At 35.9% G+C, this 24,846-nt stretch overlaps 1 pseudogene; it reads left to right on the plus strand.

Annotated features, from left to right (window-relative positions):
• The window catches only part of LOC125922454 (protein dpy-30 homolog), a 23,681-nt pseudogene extending 1,310 nt beyond the window's left edge, over positions 1–22,371 (plus strand).
• Positions 22,372–24,846: the final 2,475 nt, after the last annotated feature.

The following is a 24,846-nucleotide window of genomic DNA, read 5'->3' on the forward strand; positions in this document are numbered from 1 at the left end:
TCTCAGGATCCACATAAGAGTGAAACCATATGGTATCTGTCTTTCTCTGTATGGCTTATTTCACTTAGCATCACACTCTCCAGTTCCATCCATGTTGCTACAAAAGGCCATATTTCATTTTTTCTCATTGCCACGTAGTATTCCATTGTGTACATAAACCACAATTTCTTTATCCATTCATCAGTTGATGGACATTTAGGCTCTTTCCATAATTTGGCTATTGTTGAGAGTGCCGCTATAAACATTGGGGTACAGGTGCCCCTATGCATCAGTACTCCTGTATCCCTTGGATAAATTCCTAGCAGTGCTATTGCTGGGTCATAAGGTAGGTCTATTTTCAATTTTCTGAGGAACCTCCACACTGCTTTCCAGAGCGGCTGCACCAATTTGCATTCCCACCAACAGTGCAAGAGGGTTCCTGTTTCTCCACATCCTCTCCAGCATCTATAGTCTCCTGATTTCTTCATTTTGGCCACTCTGACTGGCGTGAGGTGGTATCTGAGTGTGGTTTTGATTTGTATTTCCCTGATAAGGAGCGACGTTGAACATCTTTTCATGTGCCTGTTGGCCATCCGGATGTCTTCTTTAGAGAAGTGTCTATTCATGTTTTCTGCCCATTTCTTCACTGGGTTATTTGTTTTTCGGGTGTGGAGTTTGATGAGCTCTTTATAGATTTTGGATACTAGCCCTTTGTCTGATGTGTCATTTGCAAATATCTTTTCCCATTCCGTTGGTTGCCTTTTAGTTTTGTTGGTTGTTTCCTTTGCTGTGCAGAAGCTTTTTATCTTCATAAGGTCCCAGTAATTCACTTTTGCTTTTAATTCCCTTGCCTTTGGGGATGTGCCGAGTAAGAGATTGCTACGGCTGAGGTCAGAGAGGTCTTTTCCTGCTTTCTCCTCTAAGGTTTTGATGGTTTCCTGTCTCACATTCAGGTCCTTTAACCATTTTGAGTTTATTTTTGTGAATGGTGTGAGAAAGTGGTCTAGTTTCAACCTTCTGCATGTTGCTGTCCAGTTCTCCCAGCACCATTTGTTAAAGAGACTGTCTTTTTTCCATTGGATGTTCTTTCCTGCTTTGTCAAAGATGAGGTGGCCATACGTTTGTGGGTCTAGTTCTGGGGTTTCTATTTTATTCCATTGGTCTATGTGTCTGTTTTTATGCCAATACCATGCTGACTTGATGATGACAGCTTTGTATAGGGGCTAAAGTCTGGGATTGTGATGCCTCCTGCTTTGGTCTTCTTCTTCAAAATGACTTTGGCAATTCGGGGCCTTTTGTGGTTCCATATGAATTTTAGGATTGCTTGTTCTAGTTTCGAGAAGAATGCTGGTGCAATTTTGATTGGGATTGCATTGAATGTGTAGATAGCTTTGGGTAGTATTGACATTTTGACAATATTTATTCTTCCAATCCATGAGCAGGGAATGTCTTTCCATTTCTTTATATCTTCTTCAATTACCTGCATAAGCTTTCTATAGTTTTCAGCATACAGATCTTTTACGTCTTTGGTTAGATTTATTCCTAGGTATTTTATGCTTCTTGGTGCAATTGTGAATGGGATCAGTTTCTTCATTTGTCTTTCTGTTGCTTCATTGTTAGTGTATAAGAATGCAACTGATTTCTGCACATTGATTTTGTATCCTGCAACTTTGCTGAATTCATGTATCAGTTCTAGCAGACTTTTGGTGGAGTCTATCGGATTTTCCATGTATAATATCATGTCATCTGCAAAAAGCGAAAGCTTGACTTCGTCTTTGCCAATTTTGATGCCTTTGATTTCCTTTTGTTGTCTGATTGCTGATGCTAGAACTTCCAGCACTATATTAAACAACAGCGGTGAGAGTGGGCATCCCTGTCGTGTTCCTGATCTCAGGGAAAAAGCTCTCAGTTTTTCCCCGTTGAGGATGATGTTAGCTGTGGGCTTTTCATAAATGGCCTTTATGATCTTTAAGTATGTTCCTTCTATCCCGACTTTCTCAAGGGTTTTTATTAAGAAAGGGTGCTGGATTTTGTCAAAGGCCTTTTCTGCATCGATTGACAGGATCATATGGTTCTTCTCTTTTTTTTGTTAATGTGATGTATCACGTTGATCGATTTGCGAATGTTGAACCAGCCCTGCATCCCAGGAATGAATCCCACTTGATCATGGTGAATAATTCTTTTTATATGCTGTTGAATTCGATTTGCTAGTATCTTATTAAGAATTTTTGCATCCATATTCATCAGGGATATTGGCCTGTAGTTCTCTTTTTTTACTGGGTCTCTGTCTGGTTTAGGAATCAAAGTAATACTGGCTTCATAGAATGAGTCTGGAAGTTTTCCTTCCCTTTCTATTTCTTGGAATAGCTTGAGAAGGATAGGTATTATCTCTGCTTTAAATGTCTGGTAGAACTCCCCTGGGAAGCCATCTGGTCCTGGACTCTTATTTGTTGGGAGATTTTTGATAACCGATTCAATTTCTTCGCTGGTTATGGGTCTGTTCAAGCTTTCTATTTCCTCCTGATTGAGTTTTGGAAGAGTGTGGGTGTTTAGAAATTTGTCCATTTCTTCCAGGTTGTCCAATTTGCTGGCATATAATTTTTCATAGTATTCCCTGATAATTGTTTGTATCTCTGAGGGATTGGTTGTAATCATTCCATTTTCATTCATGATTTTATCTATTTGGGTCATCTCCCTTTTCTTTTTGAGAAGCCTGGCTAGAGGTTTGTCAATTTTGTTTATTTTTTCAAAAAACCAACTCTTGGTTTCGTTGATCTGCTCTACAGTTTTTTTAGATTCTATATTGTTTATTTCTGCTCTGATCTTTATTATTTCTCTTCTTCTGCTGGGTTTAGGCTGCCTTTGCTGTTCTGCTTCTATTTCCTTTAGGTGTGCTGTTAGATTTTGTATTTGGGATTTTTCTTGTTTCTTGAGATAGGCCTGGATTGCAATGTATTTTCCACTCAGGACTGCCTTCGCTGCATCCCAAAGCGTTTGGATTGTTGTATTTTCATTTTTGTTTGTTTCCATGTATATTTTAATTTCTTCTCTAATTGCCTGGTTGACCCACTCATTCGTTAGTAGGGTGTTCTTTAACCTCCATGCTTTTGGAGGTTTTCCAGACTTTTTCCTGTGGTTGATTTCAAGCTTCATAGCATTGTGGTCTGAAAGTATGCATGGTATAATTTCAATTCTTGTAAACTTATGAAGGGCTGTTTTGTGACCCAGTATATGATCTATCTTGGAGAATGTTCCATGTGCACTCGAGAAGAAAGTATATTCTGTTGCTTTGGGATGCAGAGTTCTAAATATATCTGTCAAGTCCATCTGATCCAATGTATCATTCAGGGCCCTTGTTTCTTTATTGACTGTGTGTCTAGATGATCTATCCATTTCTGTAAGTGGGGTGTTAAAGTCCCCTGCAATGACCACATTCTTATCAATAAGGTTGCTTATGTTTATGAGTAATTGTTTTATATATCTGGGGGCTCGGGTATTTGGCGCATAGACATTTATAATAGTTAGCTCTTCCTGGTGGATAGACCCTGTGATTATTATATAATGCCCTTCTTCATCTCTTGTTACAGCCTTTAATTTAAAGTCTAGTTTGTCTGATATAAGTATGGCTACTCCAGCTTTCTTTTGGCTTCCAGGAGCATGATAAATAGTTCTCCATCCCCTCACTCTCAATCTAAAGGTGTCCTCAGATCTAAAATGAGTCTCTTGTAGACAGCAAATAGATGGGTCTTGTTTTTTTATCCATTCTGATACCCTATGTCTTTTAGTTGGCGCATTTAATCCATTTACATTCAGTGTTATTATAGAAAGATATGGGTTTAGAGTCATTGTGATGTCTGTATGTTTTATGCTTGTAGTGATGTCTCTGGTACTTTGTCTCACAGGATCCCCCTTAGGATCTCTTGTAGGGCTGGTTTCGTGGTGACAAATTCCTTCAGTTTTTGTTTGTTTGGGAAGACCTTTATCTCTCCTTCTATTCTAAATGACAGACTTGCTGGATAAAGGATTCTCGGCTGCATATTTTTTCTGTTTAGCACACTGTAGATATCGTGCCAAGCCTTTCTGGCCTGCCAAGTTTCAAAGGAGAGATCAGTCACGAGTCTTATAGGTCTCCCTTTATAAGTGAGGGCACGTTTATCCCTTGCTGCTTTCAGAATTTTCTCTTTATCCTTGTATTTTGCCAGTTTCACTATGATATGTCGTGCAGAAGATCGATTCAAGTTACGTCTGAAGGGAGTTCTCTGTGCCTCTTGGATTTCAATGCCTTTTTCCTTCCCCAGTTCAGGGAAGTTCTCAGCTATAATTTGTTCAAGTACCCCTTCATCACCTTTCCCTCTCTCTTCCTCCTCTGGGATACCAATTATGCGTATATTATTTTTTTTTAGTGTATCACTTAGTTCTCTAATTTTCCCCTCATACTCCTGGATTTTTTTATCTCTCTTTCTTTCAGCTTCCTCTTTCTCCATAACTTTATCTTCTAGTTCACCTATTCTCTCCTCTGCCTCTTCAAGCCGAGCCATCGTAGATTCCATTTTGTTTTGCATTTCGTTTAAAGCGTTTTTCAACTCCTCGTGACTGTTCCTTAGTCCCTCGATCTTTGTGGCAAGAGATTCTCTGCTGTCCTGTATACTGTTTTCAAGCCCAGCGATTAATTTTATGACTATTATTCTAAATTCACTTTCTGTTATATTATTTAAATCCTTTTTGATCAGTTCATTAGCTGTTGTTATTTCCTGGAGATTCTTCTGAGGGGAATTCTTCCGTTTGGTCATTTTGGAGAGTCCCTTGCGTGGTGAGGACCTGCAGTGCACTTCCCCTGTGCTGTGGTGTATAACTGGAGTTAGTGGGCGGGGCCGCAGTCCGACCCGATGTCTGCCCCCAGCCCACTGCTGGGGCCACAGTCAGACTGGTGTGTGCCTTCTCTTCCCCTCTCCTAGGGGCGGGATTCACTGTGGGGTGGCGTGGCCCGTCTGGGCTACTTGCACACTGCCAGGCTTGTGTTGCTGGGGATCTGGCGTATTAGCTGGGGTGGGTAGGCAAGGTGCACGGGGGGTGGAGGGGCAGGCTTAGCTCGCTTCTCCTTAGGTGATCCACTTCAGGAGGAGCCCTGTGGCAGTGGGAGGGAGTCAGATCCGCTGCCGGAGGTTTGGCTCCGCAGAAGCACAGAGTTGGGTGTTTGCGCGGAGCGAGCAAGTTCCCTGGCAGGAACTGGTTCCCTTTGGGATTTTGGCTGGGGGATGGGCGGGGGAGATGGCGCTGGCGCCTTTGTTCCCCGCCAAGCTGAGCTCTGCCGTCCGGGGGCTCAGCAGCTCTCCCTCCCTTTGTCCTCCAGCCTTCCCGCTTTCCGAGCAGAGCTGTTAACTTATGACCTCCCAGACGCTAAGTCGCGCTTGCTGTCGGAACACAGTCCGTCCGGCCCCTCCGCTTTTGCCGGCCAGACTCGGGGGCTCTGCTTGGCCGGCGAGCCGCCCCTCAGCCCCGGCTCCCTCCCGCCAGTCCGTGGAGCGCGCACCGCCTCGCCGCCCTTCCTACCCTCTTCCGTGGGCCTCTAGTCTGCGCTTGACTCCGGAGACTCCCTTCTGCTAATCCTCTGGCGGTTTTCTGGGTTCTTTAGGCAGGTGTAGGTGGAATCTAAGTGATCGGCAGGACGCGTTGTGAGCCCCGCGTCCTCCTACGCCGCCATCTTCCGGAACCTCCATAAGCCACGCAATTTATGTTAGTTTGTAATAGCAATCCAAGCAAATTAATACACAGTTCATAAGAGAAAAATGAAAATTTTAACCCTTACAACATAGATACAAAATGGATTAAGGGTTTAAGTTTAAATTTAAGCCTTAAAAAATTTTAATATGAAATATGGATATATTGTAAAAAAAGTTTTCTTAACTCAAAAATAGTCAAATAATTGACCTCATTAAATTACATTAAAATTTCTGTTCAAAATGGACACAATAAAGAAAATGGAAAAATAATTTGGAGAGTATATTTAATGCATATAAGGATTTAATGATTTACATATTGTACATTCTTTTAAATCTTAAAAAATAGTTTAAAAATCTTAAAGAAAAATGGTCATTTCACTAAAAGCAAATCTGAATGGATACTTTAACAATAATTAGGGAACTGAAAATCATTATCACAAATGCTCATCAGTTTATAAATATTACATTAAAAACTACAGATGTTGAGGTGCCTGGGTGGTTCAGTCAGTTGAGCTTCTGGCTCTTGGTTTTGGCTCGCGTCGTGATCTCATGCTTTGTGAGTTGGAGCCCCATGTCAGGCTCCCACTGACATTGGGATTCTGCTTGGAATTCTCTCTTTCTGCCCCTCCCCTGCTCATGTAGGCATGCACGCTCATGTGCTTTCTCTCTCTCTCTCTCTGTCTCTCTCTCTCAAAATAAATAAATAAACTTTAAAAAATACAATAATTTCTGTTAAAAAAAGAAAATGTAGAAGTCTGGTAATACCCACTTTGGTAAAGATTTGGAGTATTAAATATGCTTCTCATGGAAGTGTTCACTGACAAAAATATAGTGGAAAAATACAGTATTTATGTAACTTGAAAATGTCATTTCCCAATGACCCAGAAGTTCTAGTTAATGAGTATACTCCACAGTAAAATTTCTCATAAATGTACATCAAAAGACATATAATTCAGTGTTTGTAGAAACATTGTAAAAATTGGGAACAATCTGAAAATCCATCAAAGAAGACTGGATAGTTGAATTGTTATATTCACTCATGGAAATACATATGAGTGCAAAAATGGATATCTATACTATCACACCGATACATATAACTTTCGTAATTAAAATGCTGAGCAAAAAACCCCACAAAACACAGTATACCTTGAGTGTGGTTTCAATATGTAATTTTTTAAAAGCAAACTCTACCTGCAACATGGGGCTTCTATTCACAACCCTAAGATCAATAGCCTCTTGTTCTACCAACTGAGGCAGCCAGACACATCACAATAGGTAAATTTCAAAAGCAGAGAAAACTACAAATATATCATTTCCTGTTCAGTAAAAGTAATCTGAAAATTATGAGTATGATAGTCATGTAACTCAGAATAATGTTTGCCTCCCTGTATGAGGACAGTGTAGTGACAGAAATGTCAAAGGCTTTGATTCTCAAGCAGTATGTTGTATATATGAGTGTTCAGCTTACCTCTTTACCTCATACATCTATCTAAGTCCAATATTTGTAAAATATCTTTATAATAAAATAATTTTAAAAAACAATATTTGGGATAATGAGAATAATCTATAGTTTATGGAAAATATGTTATTCATTGTTCAAAAGTCAATATAATTAAAAAGAAAATAGAGTGTAAAAAAGTAAAAAAATGAATACAGGCATACTAGATTGTATCACAGGCCAATTTTTTCTCATGAAAATGTTAGATTTTGATAATTCAAATTTCTTACAGTTAGGTTATTGAGGCCAAGAGGTTTGATACCATGTAAAACATAGAGTATTACTACTTTATGGAATTCTTGACTTTACACAAAAGTTAATATTGCTAAGCTTCTCTTACATCACATCAGAATGAAAGTATTAATGTAATACTAAGTTATATATAATATTAATAGTCAATTTCTGCCAGGTTAGTGTAAAGACATCAACATGAGAGTGCAAAACATTTAATACAGGGCAAATAAGGGCTCAATCGCTATGGTTATTAGTACTGTTTATCATTACGCTTATACTGAATACAAGTTAGGATTGCTCCATAATTATAATAACTTAATTTTAATTGAATGTCGTATAAATGCTTAACACATGGAGAATTGATTATCTTTTATAATCTATTTCAAGTATCCTTCAGTTAACACTCATAACCATTACAGTTTCATGAACAAGATTCAAGAATATTTTGATGTTTTTCCCTTATTAGAATATCAATGATATTCCTGTCAAAAAAGTTACATTTATTAATAAGTTCACTTATGTTTTTGCTACAGGTTCTGTAACTTTATTTGTATTATCAAATTGGCCTGTGACCCATAACAGCAAAAGAGATACTCTTCTGAATAAAAATGTGAACAACTAATATTTTGAAGTTCAAATTAAAATTCTTAAGTGCATTTTTGAAATAATAGCTGATACTATGACTAACACAATCTATAAGAGATATAGCATTCAAGATGGACAATTTGTTTCATCTCTTAAAAGTAATACGGATGCATGGATCAGGAAAAGTGACAAAATTTTGCTTTCCTTGGGGGGGAAACGTTGCTATTGTTTATGCTAAATGGGCATTCTTGTTACCAATAGAGTGGTCGAACTGCGGTTGATTTCTTAAAAATGGCAGACTCTACGGGAGATGTGGCGGCGTGTTGCACGACTGCAGGAGAATAAAGTTACAACCTTTTATTCTGCACCAGCACTAGCTGTGCTAGACAAGTACAAAGTAATACCATTTTTATTTCTTGACTTAAAATATAAATTTTAAAGCTTATATCTTCATTGCCTAGACAACTCTCCAGGGTGTTTTGATATACAAACTGTTCCTTTACCCTTAGGCACATTCTTTATTGACTTCACAAAAAAATGCATCATTTCCAAAATAGTAACTATATTTCGTTACACTGTGAAAGACTGAGAATGAACAGAATCTGCGAATATTACCTGTTCCTTTATATATAAATACTGACAAAAATTCACCTAAATGTGTTGAGATCACATGAATATACATAAATATCTCTTCTTATTACCCCACCACTTCGTCCTTAAATAATCATTTTAGGATGAGTTTTCATAATTAAACCTAGATAGGATTTGGGGGAAGGTATTTGGCCACCAGTGCTTATAGGTTATTTTGTGACACTATGTTTTTCAGTTGATCTCACTGTTACCAAAGAGTAAAACCTGGACGTATAATCACTATACCATTTGCTAAAATGACCAAATACTGACTTACGTGTTGTTTTTTGAAAGTAATCTGGTGAAGAATAAGAAAATCTTAAAGTTGCATATGATAGTATAATTTTCAGAAAAGAACATTTTCTTTAACATTTTAGGTGCATTAGAGTTATATTATGTTCTCATTATATTTTTAGTGATAAGGACAAACACTACTTTTTCCTTTCTGCATACAATGATTGTTTCAGGGGCTAATGAATAATAAGCCCCACACCTTTAAAAAAATGTTTTAATGTTTATTTATTTTTGAGAGAGAGAGACAGAGTACAAGCAGGGGAGGAGCAGAGAGAGGGAGACACAGAATCCTAAGCAGGCCCCAGGCTCGAGCTGTCAGCACAGAGCCTGATGCGGGGCTTGAACCCATGGACCACAAGATGGTGACCTAAGCTGAAGTCGGAGGCTTAAGTGACTGAGCCACCCAGAGGCCCCAAGCCCCCACACTTTTTTAATGTCCTTTCACCCCCTGAGGAACCACTTCATGTTTGGATTCTGAGAGAAAAATGTAAATCCTTCTCACTCTTTTTTTATGAGGAATGCCACTTTAATGGGGGGAAGGGTAGATTAAGGATGGGGGAGTTACACAAATTAATTTAGGCTTGTGTTCAGTAAAAACCCTAATAAAGTTGAATAATGAATTAATAAGTTATGTTAATGTAGGTATGCATTAGGGGGAGCTGAGATGTTTGCGTGTCTGTTTGCATTATATATAATATTAGTACTATTATGTGGGAGACTGCTGACAAAAAAGCAGCAGAAGCTGATTTCATTATGAACACTTTTGTAGGCTGAGCTCTCCACAAGTAGATGCCTAGATGGAGTGTGGCATGCATGGTATTTATTCATCGGGCATCAACACCTGTGGAAAGGAAAATGGAAGAAGTAGATTTGGAAGTTAAAAGTGTGCCTGCAAAATAGGCCTAAATGAAAACTCAGCCAATCTTACAGAAAATTTAGGAGTATATATGGCTCATCACAGATGGCCAGCCTTTTAACCTGCACCACAATCAGTCATTGTATATGGCCTGCACTAAGATAAACTGAGATAATTATAAAGAAACTGACAGCTACAGTGTGTCTGCTGACAGCTGTGCAATAAGTCCTGTGTCAAAAGCAGATTTAGTTGGGGCGCCTGGGTGGCTCAGTCGGTTAAGCATCCAACTTTGGCTCAGATCACGATCTCACGGTTCGTGGGTTCAAGCCCTGCATCGGGCTCTGTGCTGACAGCTCAGAGCCTGGAGCCTGCTTTGGATTCTGTATCTCCTTCTCTCTCTGCCCGCCCCCCACCTATGCTCACTTTCTCTCTCTCTCTGTCTCAAAAATACATAAAACGTAAAAAAAAAAAAAAAAAAAATTAAAAAGTAAATTAGGTAATATATCTCTCTACCGATCAAAGTCCATCCAAAGTCCATCCAGTGGGCTACTCATCATCTCTGTCCTCTACTGTATTCAAGTTAGATTCTGCTTTGCCCGTATCAGTGATTCCTCTGGTGTTATGACCTAGACCCCCATTCCCTAAGTGTAGAGACCCTGGTCACCACGTCCTTCTCAGCTGAGGTTAATGAAGGTGTTCATTTACAGTCATGACCGGGAAAGTGTGTACCAATAGGCACCAAAATGGATTATCTGGATGATAGCTATACATCTCATCTCTGCCCTTATTGTGTAACAGCAGCCCTATCCCCTTCGGAAATAATCAGAGTTAATTACACTTGCCAAACTGCTGACTCCTGCCTTTGCTTACTGGTCCTTGGACACAGTAACCTAAAGTGCTTGAGTGGCAGCCATCATTTTTAGCTTAGTTTTTGTGATCCCTGGTGAAAGAATGTTCCCTTTGGGGAATACGAGCTGTAACTTGGCAGAGCATTAGTATGTCAGAGAAGAAAGCCAAAACACTTCCATGTGTTATTGAGAATGATGATAAGTGGAGGTAAATCCAGCTTCCATATTTAATTATCAAACTTATGTCAGACATATATTCTTCCTGTTGGACATACAATGACATATAGAGGTCTTTAGTTCAATTTTGTATACTAAAGCTTGGAAGACAGTACCTCAACCTTGTATACTATTGTCTCAAGGAGAAGACGGTGGGACACATCATCTCCAGCAGATTGTTCAAATACTCTATCAGCTAGTCATTTCAGGGTGGTGCAGAATGGGATATAAAGTAGATTCTAAAGTCCTGAAATAAATCTTACACTTTCTTTGCTATAAAGTGGTTCCCCTAATCCGGTGTGATTAATGTGATTAAATTCTCCAAATATCTCAAGGAGTAGTGCATAGTGAGGCCCTCTGGATATTATTTGTCTAAACAAATCTATGGGCTAATGGAAGAGTTCAATGCTAATGTTTGTTGAAGTTTTATTTGAAATAGACAAAACTAGAAATTATAAAAACATATAGCAACAAGTGAAAGGATAAAATATCTTTAGGATATCCATACAATGCAATGCTCTACAGCAATAGAAAAGAAACTATTGATATGAACAACAACATGAATGGATATCAAAATTATTACATCAAGTAAAAAAGTATAACAAAGAGTACTTTCACCTAATTCCGTTTATATAAAATTAAAAAAAAATGTAAACTTACAACCTTTAGTGACAGTAGATCAATGGTGGTGTGGGGAAGGAGTAGGAAATTTGGAGAGCTGAGAGGGATAAATTACATAAGAGAAGGAAAACAATTTTGATGGCTATGGATATGTCCATTATCTTCAGGGCAGAAATTATTTCATGGGCATATATCATACTAAATCTTATCACCTTTTACACTTTAAACATGTGTACTATATTGCATGTCAATTAAACTTTCACAAAGCTGTTTGAAAAGGAAGATATAACAATCTCATCTATTCCCACCTGGTTATTTCCAAGATTAAGTGCGAAAAGTAAACATAATGTACTTTGAGCCATATAGGTACTAAATAAATATTGGCTATTATTACTCATAACAAATAAGAATAAATTACTAGTATTAATGTAATAAAATACCAAAAGCATTAGTAATAAGTCATAGGTCAAAAATTAATAAATCATAGCTCAAAAGCCATGGTACATTTTTCAAAACGCTAGAAACTGAATGATGATGAAGAAATTAGTAAAAATGTTAAAAAGGGAGTTGCAGCAAAAGGGATAATTTGAGAGAAATCTGCAGCCCTATTTCAGTTACAATAGAAGAAAGTAAAAAATGAAAAGGTTGTGAATGTGTTCTAAGAAATTATAAAAAGATCAGAATAAAACCAAAGAAACTATAATAAAAAGTCTGGCCTGATCAGAAAAAAGAAGCACACATGAATAATATTAGGAATAAGTAAAGAGACATAAAAACAGTTTCAATATTGGTAACGACAAGAAGGACCACCAGAAAAGAATATCAACTTCCAGTACTTCTCACACAGGTATTTGGGATTATTCTAACAGCTAAAGAAAACTAAGAAAATTAAGAGTAATAATAATATTCCCAAAATGAAAAAGGTGGAAGCCAGAAGATTTTGGCACAGCCAAAACCTTTCAGAATTGGGAAATTCTTTTACTTATTTGGGAATTATTCTCAAATAGGTAGAGACATCCAAGAAGCTGCAGGTTTAAAAACCCTTCAGGCTAGGGGATAAAACAGATCTACTATGGTTAAAGACCATGTCATGTAAAGACTGGAGGATCACAGGCAGACACATTAGAATAAAATATTAAGAGTTTGAAAACCAACATTCAAATGACCTGCCTTTAGGCTTTAAGAAACATGGGTTGTCTGGAGAAACTTATGCTTTGGAATTGGATAATGTAATACAATAATACCAATGATTTAGTTTTCTATATTTTAAATGAAAGAATCATTTCTGAAGGAATAAAGCTTCATGCTAGTTTTCAAATAATTTCTAAAAACAAGTTGTTTCAAATAAAATGTTTAGCACATAATCAATTCTAGGCACCTAAATAATGAAAGATAGACTTATAAATCTATGCTTAATATTACAAGGAGATTGTAGCTAATCTTGAAATATTCATAAGATAATTGAAAATTAAAAAAACATAGTGACATATCAGTGTCAGACAAAAACAAAAGCCAAGAAAAATGATAAAACCTGATAAACACAGAAATTATAATTAACAATTCAGTGAATGCATTTAACAGTTTAAACACATCTGGAGGGGGAATTAATTGCCAGGAAAATAAGTCAAAATAAGTGATACAGAAGTGAAATGCAAAGTTTAAAAAGATGGGAGGGCGCCTGTGTGGCTCAGTCAGTTAAGTGTCCACCTCTTGATTTCGATTCCAGTAATGATCTCACACTTCATGAGATAGAACCCCGCATCAGGCTCTGTATCGACAGCATGGAGCCTGCTTGGGATCCTCTCTTTCCTTCTCCCTAACCCTCCCCCCTTTTTGCTCACGCATTCGTGTGTACACTCTCTAAAAATAAATAAATAAACTTAAAAAGAAGGAAAAGTTCAGACTAGTAGAAAAGAGATATAGGAGGTAGAGTTTAACAAATACTTAATTGGAGACCTAGTAAGAAAAGTAAGAGGTTATGGAGTAAAAGAAATTTAAAACAATTTGAGTAGTTAATAAATAATAATTTTCCAAAACAGTTAAAAGTCACCAATTCATAGTTTAAAAATGCTCAATAGCCCCAAATAAGTCATAAAGAAAATCATAACCAATTACATCATAGTGAAATCATAGAAGTCTAAAGAAAAAAGGAAATAAATCATAAATGAGCTAGAGGGCAAAAAAGAGACGCTATGTTTTAATGGCAAAATTTAAACAAATAGCTGACTTTTCATCAGAAGTAATTAAAGCCACAGGATAGCGGACTATGTTTAAAACACTAAATACATAAACATTTGATAATTGACAAGGAAAAAAATATACACTTCTGGAATTCAGACCAGTCAAAGATATTTTCTAGCAACTTAAAAGAAAGAATGCACTACCAGCAGACCTAAGCTAAAGACCATTCTGAAAGTGTTCACCAAGTTCAGGCAGAAAGAACTATTTTCAGATGAAGTATTAGTGATGTAAAAATAAATGAAGAACAGTAAATATAAAAATGCAAATGTGAATACTGATTCTACCAAGCGATAATAATATCCTTTGGGGTCAAACGTTTTATGATAATAAATAAAATTGCATACTGTATTGGTTAGTGTTTTCCAGAGAAACAGAACTGATAAGATATATAACGAGAGAGAGGAGATTTATTATAGAAATTGGCTCACATAGCTACAGAGGCCAAGAAGTGCCACAATCTGCTGCCTGCAAACTGGAGAACCAGAAAAGCCTCCGGTGTAATTCAGTTTAAGTCTGAAGGCCTGAGATCCAGGAGCTCCAATGTTATAGGGCAGGAGAAAATGGACATCCGAAGGGGGGGGGGGGAGAGAATTTCTCCCTTTCTTGGCCTTTTCCTATTTGGGTTCTCAATAATGTGTGCCACATTGGTGAGAGTGATCTTCTTTGCTCAGTCTACTGATACAAATGCTGATCTCTCCCAGAAACACTCTCACAAACATACCCAGAAATAACATTTTACCAACTATGTGGACATTCCTTAGCTCTGTCAAGCTGACATCTAAAAGTAACCCTCACACATGACAAGAATAGAAAAACATTTGGGATGAAGATGAATGGAATTAACATTATTAAACTCCTTTTATTATCTGTGAGAGGAATGAGGGTGTCAGGAGATTTTGGTAAGTAAAGAATGTATGCTCTATTTCCTAGCTACTGCTAGAAAAAACAATAAAAGAAATATAGCTTCTAAGTTGACAGAAAGGAATGTGGTATAGTAATTGTGGAATTATCAATCTTAAGAAAGAAAGCAGAGGAAATGACTACAGACAGATTACACAAAAAAGAAAAAAAAAGAAACAATCACAATTAAAAAGCGCTCTTTCCAATATATATATAAACATATAGAAACGCTGAGGTAACTACATAATGATAAGATAAAATAGAAATTAAAGCAAAACTTAACCAGTACATCATTTCAAAAGAAAAAAGTTTCAATTCACCAAGAATATGTAACAAGTTTAACTTGGTATGAATTTAGTAAAATCACCAGAAATTATATACAGCTGTAACTGATAGACAAACAGAAACTATCAGAAGGGATAAAGGCATTTTGAATAGAAATTAATAAACTTGATCTAATATACATACACAGAACATTGTTATCTAAGAATTAAAGAACATACGCATCTCTTTCTTGGAACTGTGGGTCCTAGGTGTTCATTTTGTTATTTCTAAGTCCATTATATGTATGTCCTGTGTTTTCTTTTAAAATTAATATTCTGTAATAGAAATTAAGGTAAAACAACTATCACAAGATTTATAGAAGGGAATAACCATGATACAATAACAAAAAATCCAGAGATTAAATTGAACAGCAAGAAATTAAGTGCACGTGGAATAAAATAAGGAGTTCCAACAAAGTCTATGTGGAATATTCTAGAATACTGATAGTATATATGAGGCTCCATCCAAAGACAAAATAGTTAATACTTTTTTATAACTGGAAATAACACATAAGTTTTTAAAAATGTTTTTTTTAATGTTTATTTATTTTTGAGAGAGAGCACAAGTGAAAGAAGGGCAGAGAGAGGGAGACAGAATATGAAGCAGGCTCTAGGCTCTGAGCTATAAGCAGAGTTCAAAGCAGGGCTCAAACTCCTGAATCATGACATCATGATCTGAGCTGAAGCCAGATGCTTAACTGACTGAGCCACCCAGGTGCCATAAAATACATAAGTTTTTATATTAGGAAAACATGAATATTGTGCTGAATATACAGAAATATTCTGCTAAAACTGCAAAACATAAAGGAAAAAATAAATGCTCTAAAAGATATTCAAAAAAACCAATGTGTATTAATATGAAAAAAGAACACTGGACTGAAAGATAACTTTTCATCAACAATAATATGCTAGAAAAATCAATAATAACTAAAATGTTGAGGAAATATATTTATTATATAACTTATCTAGCTAAATTCAGAAAACAAATGTAATTATACTTGGCTTCTCATTATCAACAAATACTGGAAAAACGAATAAAGATTTTAAATTTCCAAGGAAAAATATTCTTTATTCTACAATTCTATCTCCTGTATAGTCTCATTTAGGAGGTTTAAAAATGAGGTTAGGTTGCCAGATATAACATTTTCAAATTAGAATAAAACTGAAAGTTTACCACAACAAAGCATTCCTAACTACTTTTATGAGTTATGTAACATTTAGAAAACTCAGCTTTCTCATTTGTAAACTGTGGAGGAGTGTATAATTCTACTTTGCATTGTGTACAAGTTGAATTCTAAAATTGTAAGCATAAAGTACAAGTTCTGATATATTATTAGGCTTCAATGAATATTACTTATCTTTACTATTACTTTTACTTATGAACATATAGAAATAATGCTATATATTTTTGAAAGAATGGAATTAAAACACATTTATTTATTTAATTTATTTTTCCCATCTTTATCAATATATAATTGACATATAGTATTAAGTTTAAGGTGTACAACATTGTTGTGGCTTTAATAAATTGCCCTTTGTTAAGTCAAACCTGGGTGTCACATGGTGAACCATGGGGTTTAAGAAGAAGCCACAAAAGAATTGAAAGAAGTTTATTACTCACAGGTCCTGGAGGAAGTACACAGCACACCTTGAGGGGTCACGTGAGGAGGTCAAGGCATGATACAGGCAGAGAGAAAGAAGGACCTGAGGCACATCCTTTTATTAGGGTCCTTAAGTTGGATGCTTTGGGGTTCCCAGGCTAAGACCAGATTAATCAATTCAAACCCCCCCCCAAAAAAAAATCTAAACTCCACAGGGTCTTATATAAGGGGCACACAAGGGGAAAGGCTCTGTCTGGGGGACACAGGAGAGTGTCCATCACAAGGACCTTTGGGGAAGTCTTATCAGGGACTTACATTTACTTGTGACTTTGCGGGGTGCTATCTAGGGCATGTGCTCACATGAGGCCCCTGCTGGCAGTTTGATCAAACAAAATGTATGCCAAGCCAGCAATAGCATGGTGTAGCTTAGCTAAATGCTTGACAGAATAATAACGAGATACATGTATATACTGCAGAATGAAATCACTTATATTTAGACTACTCCCTCCAGTCTTGGAATTGGCAAGAAATTAAATAAAGCAAATAAAATTTACAAAAATATTAGCCTTTATCAGATATGAATAATGACACAAATACTGTGAAAAACCACTACTTCTTATAAACAGAAAAAAATAAATGAAAATATACTTCATTATTGTGTACTAACTTTTCCAATATTTTCTGTTAACAACCTCTGATAGAGAAGTTAATAATCTGTATAAATCATTTTAAAAGCACTTCAAGTAATGCTTATTGCTAAGGAAATGTTTTAAGTACAGGACAAAAATATATGAGTATTTTATCATCAAAAGTCATGCTTTTTGGTCTAGATCGAAAACTTTTAGTTTTTAATTTTGACTTTTAGTACTTGGAAAAAGAGATAATGCTGCTGGCAGTATCATTGCATCCAGAGATGCAAGCTAGCCAGCCCTGCTTATGACCTATGCAGAAAGAAAGATTAGATCATAATAAATCAAGAATGCAGCATTTTCAAATTTGCCCAATGGATCTATATGGATCTTGGTTAGTTTGTATATTGCACTGGGCTCACCATTTCTAACAGACTCTTTGTACAAGTTATTGGTGTATTTGTGGTTACATATTATTTATTAGGTGACACTATCTTGAACATAACATAAAATATATTTAACTAAGCTTTTCTTACACTAAAGATTTGTGATTAATCTAGTCTTCAAATATATCAGTCACATAACAAATATCTTGGATATCTCTTCAAACATTATGAGCTATTGGGACAAGCTAAATGTTTGCTGAGGTCGCTTAAGACACAGAATTTCATTAGAGCCTAGGAATATCACTTATTGAAAATAAGTGTTAATTTTCCTTGTGAGTTATAGATGTCTTAAGACAAATGGGAGCTCTATCAGTATTTTTAAATTCAAAAAATAAAAACAGAGAAATGTATCTTAAGAGTGCCTATAATAACAAGAAAACAAGTACTGCATGTGAAGGTATAAATGGCCCTCATTTCATAGATAGAAATCCAACTTTGGTCCCTTGAAGCAGCACATTCAAATGGAAATAGCAAAAAGTGCAATAACATTTAGAGATTTTCATGTGGAGATTGTTAGAAATTGTTCTGGAACTGAAGAGAAAATGTAAATTTTCATTTAATTAATGTAGTTAATTAAATGAGATAATTTTGTGGCTAGTTGATATTCAATTTGATTTAGACAAGTGGTAGTTGGCTCTGTATCAAACTTATCAGTATTTAAACAATTTCTTTGGGGAATAAAATTAGTTTAATGGTGTTCACAAATATTTATTTTATAGACATGTGGAAGGTACTGATTAGTCATTAGATCTTATTTATTTAGGAAGCCTCTATTATCATAGAATATACTTTATTTTCACTATTTTAAAATTATTTTTTAAGTTGGTGAGGTATTTAAGCCGTCAGGATAGCAAATTGCTAAGAAAGATATAGCACTACATTTCATCAGTGGTATGTAACATTACTAAAATGTTATAAATAAATATTAATATGAAATATAATATACTTATTTCAATGTTATTTACAAGATTCTTGCAGAAAATTATTTTCATCATCATAATAGGCCAAATTTTACATATTTTGATTTTAAGGCTTTATGTAAATAAGATTTTTCTTTGGGACAGATTTTTATAGGAGTAACAAAACGGAAAATGCTACTATTATTCTTTGTGACCAGCATTCTCAGTTACTCTATATTTTGTGAGATTTATTCAATAAACATGAATTTTTTGGACCTATTGGTTAATTTGATTTCAGTCAGCTTAGCATACTTACCAATGGAATTCATAAAAATCTGTAAGAAATCAGATGACCTTTTAAAAAGTATTTATCAATAGGTATTTAATAAATACTTCTTGGATAAAATGATTAAAATATGTTACTAGCTTACAAGTTCTCATGGTACCTAAATTGTCCTTTTGAAACCTCAAAAATATTTTTCCCTTATTTAGGGTAAAGAAGAGGAAATTATCTCTCCAAATATCTCTTGTATGAAAACCCTAAATATGTGAAATATATTAAAGCAATAGACCAGGAAAGATAATGATGGTAACATAAATAGACTTTCTAATTCCTCTTACAGGAACAAAACAAAAGAACAAGTAGATATCAGAAGGAAAAAAAAAAAAAAAAAAAAACATACCAAACAAAATAAAACAAAACCACCATCAATAATGAAAACAATAACAGAACATCAGAAGAGAGACATCTTCAACAAAATTGGATGAAAAATTATCCCAGAAAAAAAATGGGGAGATGTAAATCATCTACAACAGCTGGATTTAAAGAAGATGGACATTACAAGATACCAAGATCATGAAGAGATGGATTTGTATGATTGTCTTAAGCTCAGGGTATAGGAAATGCTTACAAATACCTTTAAAAGGAGGTGACTCTAAAATGGTGGAATCATTAGTAGGTGGACATGAAAACAACCAGTAAAAACAGTAGAAATGTCAGGCTTTCATTTATAAGCAAGTGATATTAAGAAATATTAACAGGGGTGTCTGGGTGGCTCAGTCAGTTGAGTGTCTGACTTCGGCTCAAGTCATGATCTCATGGCTCATGAGTTCAAGCCCCACATTGGGCTTTGTGCTGACAGCTCAGAGCCTGGATCCTGCTTCGGATTCTGTGTCTCCCTCTCTTTACCCCTCCCCTGCTCACGCTCTCTCTCTCTCTCTCTCTCTCTCTCTCTCTCTGTCAAATATAAATAAACATTTAAAAAAATTTAAAAAAAGAAATATTAACAAAAACTAGGAAATGAAACATGATGATGCCTGCATATTCTTTTCATGTCATTGCTTAATAGTCAGTGAAGAATTAATTTTCTAGGATAATGCATTTGACAAGTATAGGCAAAATATTCTAAAATTACAGGTTAATTTATAAATGTTTGTACAGTAGAAGGTATAACCACATAGATTACATATTTATTTTCTTATTGGATATTGAGGAGTTTTGTATCAATTAGGAAATTTATTTCATTATTAACATGACAGAATGCTTAAATCTTCAGCCCTGGGCCACCTGGATGGCTCATATGGTTAGGTGTCTGACTCTTGATTTTGGTTTAGGTCATGATCTCATGGTTCATCAGTTTGAGCCTTCCATAGGGCTCTAAGCTGAGCGTGGAGCCTGCTTAGAATTCTCTCTCTCTCCCTCTCTCTCTGCCTCTCCCCCACTATCACTCTCTCTATCTCAAAGTAGAATAAATAAACTTTTAAAAATTAATAAATAAATCTCAAGTCTTCAATATCTTTTTTGAACTAGCCTTATCATCCTACTGGTTTCCTCATTGCATAATAAGTTTAATAAAATCTTTGACAGATACTCATTTTATATTTGTATATCACAGAGAGAAGCATTTGTAATTTCATACAAACAAATTTCATACAAATTTCATATATATTTCTTTAATATATATACATATAATATGTATAATATATATTAATATACAATATTTATTATATATATATACATATATATATATATATGTATATATATATACATATAAAGAGTGTTGGGGGTTCAACTGAAATGCTTAAGTAGACCTACCTTCTAGAACAAATGAAACATATTAATTCACAAGTGCTCCTCATGGGATATTTATAGCTAAGAGCATCTCTTTCCCCATTATTTCCTCAGGTGCTTGAAATTTTTACAGGTACTGTGATTTGTGTTGTTTTTATAATGTCTATAATTATAAAACCAACCCAGAAAACACACACACATGTCTGCAAGCACACAAATTTCATCATGGTGAAAAGTTGATATTTCTGGCAACAGTATTATGTGTTGTCTTCTATGTTTACTTCAAAATTATATATTGTAACTTTAAATAGGCAAAATATATTGATCAGGTATCCATGATTTTATCTAATCATATGATCAAATCACTCTGAAATTCTGTTGGTTGCCTTTTAGAATCAGCTTTTAAATAAGAATAAATAAATAGATAAATGAAGATTTGCAAAGTCTCTTACACCTGAAATTATTTCAGATTTGCTAGAAGTACCTCAAAGATTGTAAAGCTTTGTTCTTTCACACTATAAGAATGCTATAAATAATTTTATTTGATGTGTTCATTTTTTAATTGGATTCTGTTATTATAAATAGCTGAATGGAAAAAAAATCAAACTAAAGGGATATTTGTGAATAGAAATTTATTATTGTAAATTTTGGGGGGATTAAACACTTTACAGAATATATCAGAAGTCTCTGGAGATTTGTTAATGTTCTTAATGTCCATAATATTGTTAAGCAAAATCGAATCTGGACTTATGTGAGGAAAAATTTTATACAAAAAGACTATTGTAACAAAGAAGATGCTCTGATCTGAGGATCTGCAGGCGTCTCAAAATGAAACAAACAAACAAACAAAAAAACTGTGGGGGAGAGACTTTTATAGGGAATGGAGGATGCTAGCTGGGACTTTGAGGGAAAAAATGAGTAAGTGGGGGTTTGCACACAACATCACTGAGGAAGTTTAACAAGAAATAATTCATGCTGTGCAAATGATTCTTGTAATAAGTGATTGTTCTACACCTTAGAGTTTACTTAAACTTGGGATGGGAGGAGCCACAACCGAGAGGACTGTGAGAGGAGAGAAGCCTGACTGAAGGTTGTTCAAGCCAAGTCAGTGGCCAAGTAATGGGCAACTGGTCGGTCATCTCTGTTGTTTAAGAGAGACAAAGTTCATCTTTAAAAACTATTAGAGATGGAATAGTTATTGTGAAGTTGAGGTTCTCAAGGTGGTTTTCACAACGGGTTGGACACACACTCTTGCTGGCTTTAAAAAAAAAAATAGCTGTATGATGTATTGTGTATGTTGTCAACCTAACAATTATGGAGAGCTTGGAGATCCAGCATTTGATGAGTGGTATGCCTTAGGAATATAATAAAACGAGTAAAACCGGTTTGTGCTGGGAGCTGGTGGCGTGGTGCAGGGCTCTGAAGAATGAGCCGCTTGGGTGCGCAGACTGGTTTCCGGGGATTGTGACTTGCAGGGTCCGCCACGGAGCCAGAGCAGATGCTGGAGACACAGACGAAAGGTATGGTAAACCCTCACTCTGGGTGTGGTCTCACCAACTATGTCAAGGAGATAGTAGACGATGAGACTATGAATGCAGAAAAGTCATCAAAACAGATAGTGGATCTCCATTCTTTGCCACCTCGTGCCTATGTGGTCAGACATTTGTGCCTATTTTATTATAGGGACTTGCTGTGCTTACAAAAAGCCACCAAATCCCATTGGGTTTCTACCATCTTACCTTTAAACAAAAACAAGGCACAGTTTGAAGATCGAAACTGATTTATTGGGAAGAACAGAAAAAAATTGGTTTCCACTGCAGATTTACGTGATTAACAGGCAGCTTTAATTGCCACGATTCCCCCATCCCCGCCTTGGGTTTTGTTTTTCGTTGTTGTTGTTTGTTTGTTTGTTTGTTTGTTTTTAAGTATAAAAACCTTCAGAACAACAGAACTTATTTCCAGAATTGCAGAAAAAAAAAAATTTCCCTTATTTTTATTTAATCATCACATTTATTTAATGAGTGTATTCTGTGCAATTTTTGATCAGATTGTCTTTAACTTTGCTTTTAAAATAACCTTCAAGGGGCACCTGGGTGGCTCAGTCATTAAGAGTCTGACTTATGCTCACTGCATGATCTCGGGGTTCAAGAGTTCAAGCCCCACGTCAGCCTCTATGCTGACAGCTCAGAGTCTGGAGCCTGTTTTGGATTCTGTGTCTCCCTCTCTCTCTGCCACTCCCCTGTTCATGTTCTCTCTTTCTCTCTCTCTCTCAATAAAAAATAAATAAATACATAAATAAATAAATAAATAAATAAATAAATAAATAAAATAGAATGTCCTTCAAAATAAACTATTAAAGCATAGAAGAAGAGGAGGAGGAGGAGAAGAAGAAAAAAATAAGGTTTTAGTTTGGAAGAAAGCCAGTTGAGAGGATTCTGAACATTGGCATCCTTAGAAGCCAGAGTAAGAATGCAGTGGAATCAGACAAACTTTCTGGTATGATCTGAATATTTTTGGTGTTGTCACAGCCATCAGGGAGGCTTTAGAGAACATATGTACAATACTTGGTTTTAAACACTGCATGAATGCTCTCTTGGGACCAGAATTATGTCTGCTGCCAGATGATTTTACATGAGTTCCTGTAGTTCTCTGGCAGTGAGGTTGTTAGATTAGGTAAGATTGTCCATAGTCTTGATTTATACTCAGAGTGGAAGTTGGAAAATATAGGAGTTCTGGTGAATATTTTCAGTGGCCTGTATGGAAGCAGTGCCAGGCATGAAGGCTAAGCATACAGATCTGCTATGTGGCATCCAAGTCTTTTAGATTTACTTTCAGTCTTCAAGACTATCATCTAAAGATTCCTTAAAAACTTAATGAGAATGGAAGGTCACAGTGTCTTACTGGGGCTAGATTTTTTAACCTAAATTTGTAAGTGAATTATTTGTATAGACATTTTAGAGCATCAAATCAAAGGTAATATAGTAGGTCTGATAAGAAAAAAAAAGGGGGCGGTCTGGTTAAATATTTGATAAGGGCTAATACAATTAGCTAACAGGAGCCAGTCCTATTAGCAGGCAGATACTAATAGGCATGGTTGCCACAAATAAATTGTGACTCCTCAGAGGCTACCTGGAATTCATAGAATTAATTATTCCATGGATTTTTATTTTGGAGTTCAGATAAAACTTTTTGATGGAGAAGTTTTCTCATTAGCTGGGAATAGGAAGTTCCTCTGGTTGTTTCTTCCAGGATGGACTGTCCTAAGTGTACCAGATAAAACTATGCCTAGGATCAGATGGGTCTATTAGATGCATATAAGACAAGGAATATATACTTTTTCATCCCATAATAACTGTAAATATTTGTTAGTGGGGGGGAAAAGTGTACTTGCTGATACTTACACCCATGAAAAGGTCCTCAGTTGTCTTTTAGCAGAAGCATAGATTGCTCTTTTATTTTATTTATTTTTTTAAATGTTTATTTATTTTTGAGAGTGATAGAGACAGAGCCTGAGCCAGGGAGGGGCAGAGAAGGAGACACAGAATCCAAAGCAGGCTACAGGTCTGAGCTGTCAGCACAGAGCCTGAGGCAAGGCTCCAACCCAGGAACCATGAGATCATGACCTGAGATGAAGTGAGACACTCAACTGACTGACCCCTCCAGGCACCCCTAGATTGCTCTTTTTGAAAAGTATTAAGGCTAAAGGAAATTTCTTTTGAAGTTTTGAGAGAAAAGCTAAAGAAACCCTGTATATTAACACATAGGATGCCCTTATCTTTAAGGTATATATAAGAATTTGTAGGAAACTGGAGATTTCTAAAGGAAAGAGAGTGCATAATCAGCAATCAGAAGTAGGGTTGTGAAATGGTTCTGAGTGAATGGAAGAATGCCACAGATTCTGGAGAATTTGCAGGGATGGGGGATCACTGGGGGAGAAACAGATTGGGGAAGCAGGAGGAGATACTACAAAGTAAGGTTCATTATAGAAGGCAGTAGTTGCATGCGGATAATTATGTGAAAAGCAGGAGTCACATTGGAGGGAATTAACAAGGAGAAAAATACAGTAAAGAAAGACAATGGAAATGAGAATAAATAAGCAAAGGATCTTAAAGGGCATTTTTCTGGCATTGTGGGTAGAATCTTATTTTCTTATAATGTCATCTGGTTGATCTATAGTTTTGGGAAAAGCTGTTTATCTCTTGGTGTCGTCTGCTTTCGTGGGATCTCAAGAGAGTCTTTGGTTCAGGTCTTCAAA

The sequence above is a fragment of the Panthera uncia genome, chromosome B1 (genome assembly GCF_023721935.1).
Source record: "Panthera uncia isolate 11264 chromosome B1, Puncia_PCG_1.0, whole genome shotgun sequence".
NCBI classification, from domain to species: Eukaryota; Metazoa; Chordata; class Mammalia; order Carnivora; family Felidae; genus Panthera; species Panthera uncia.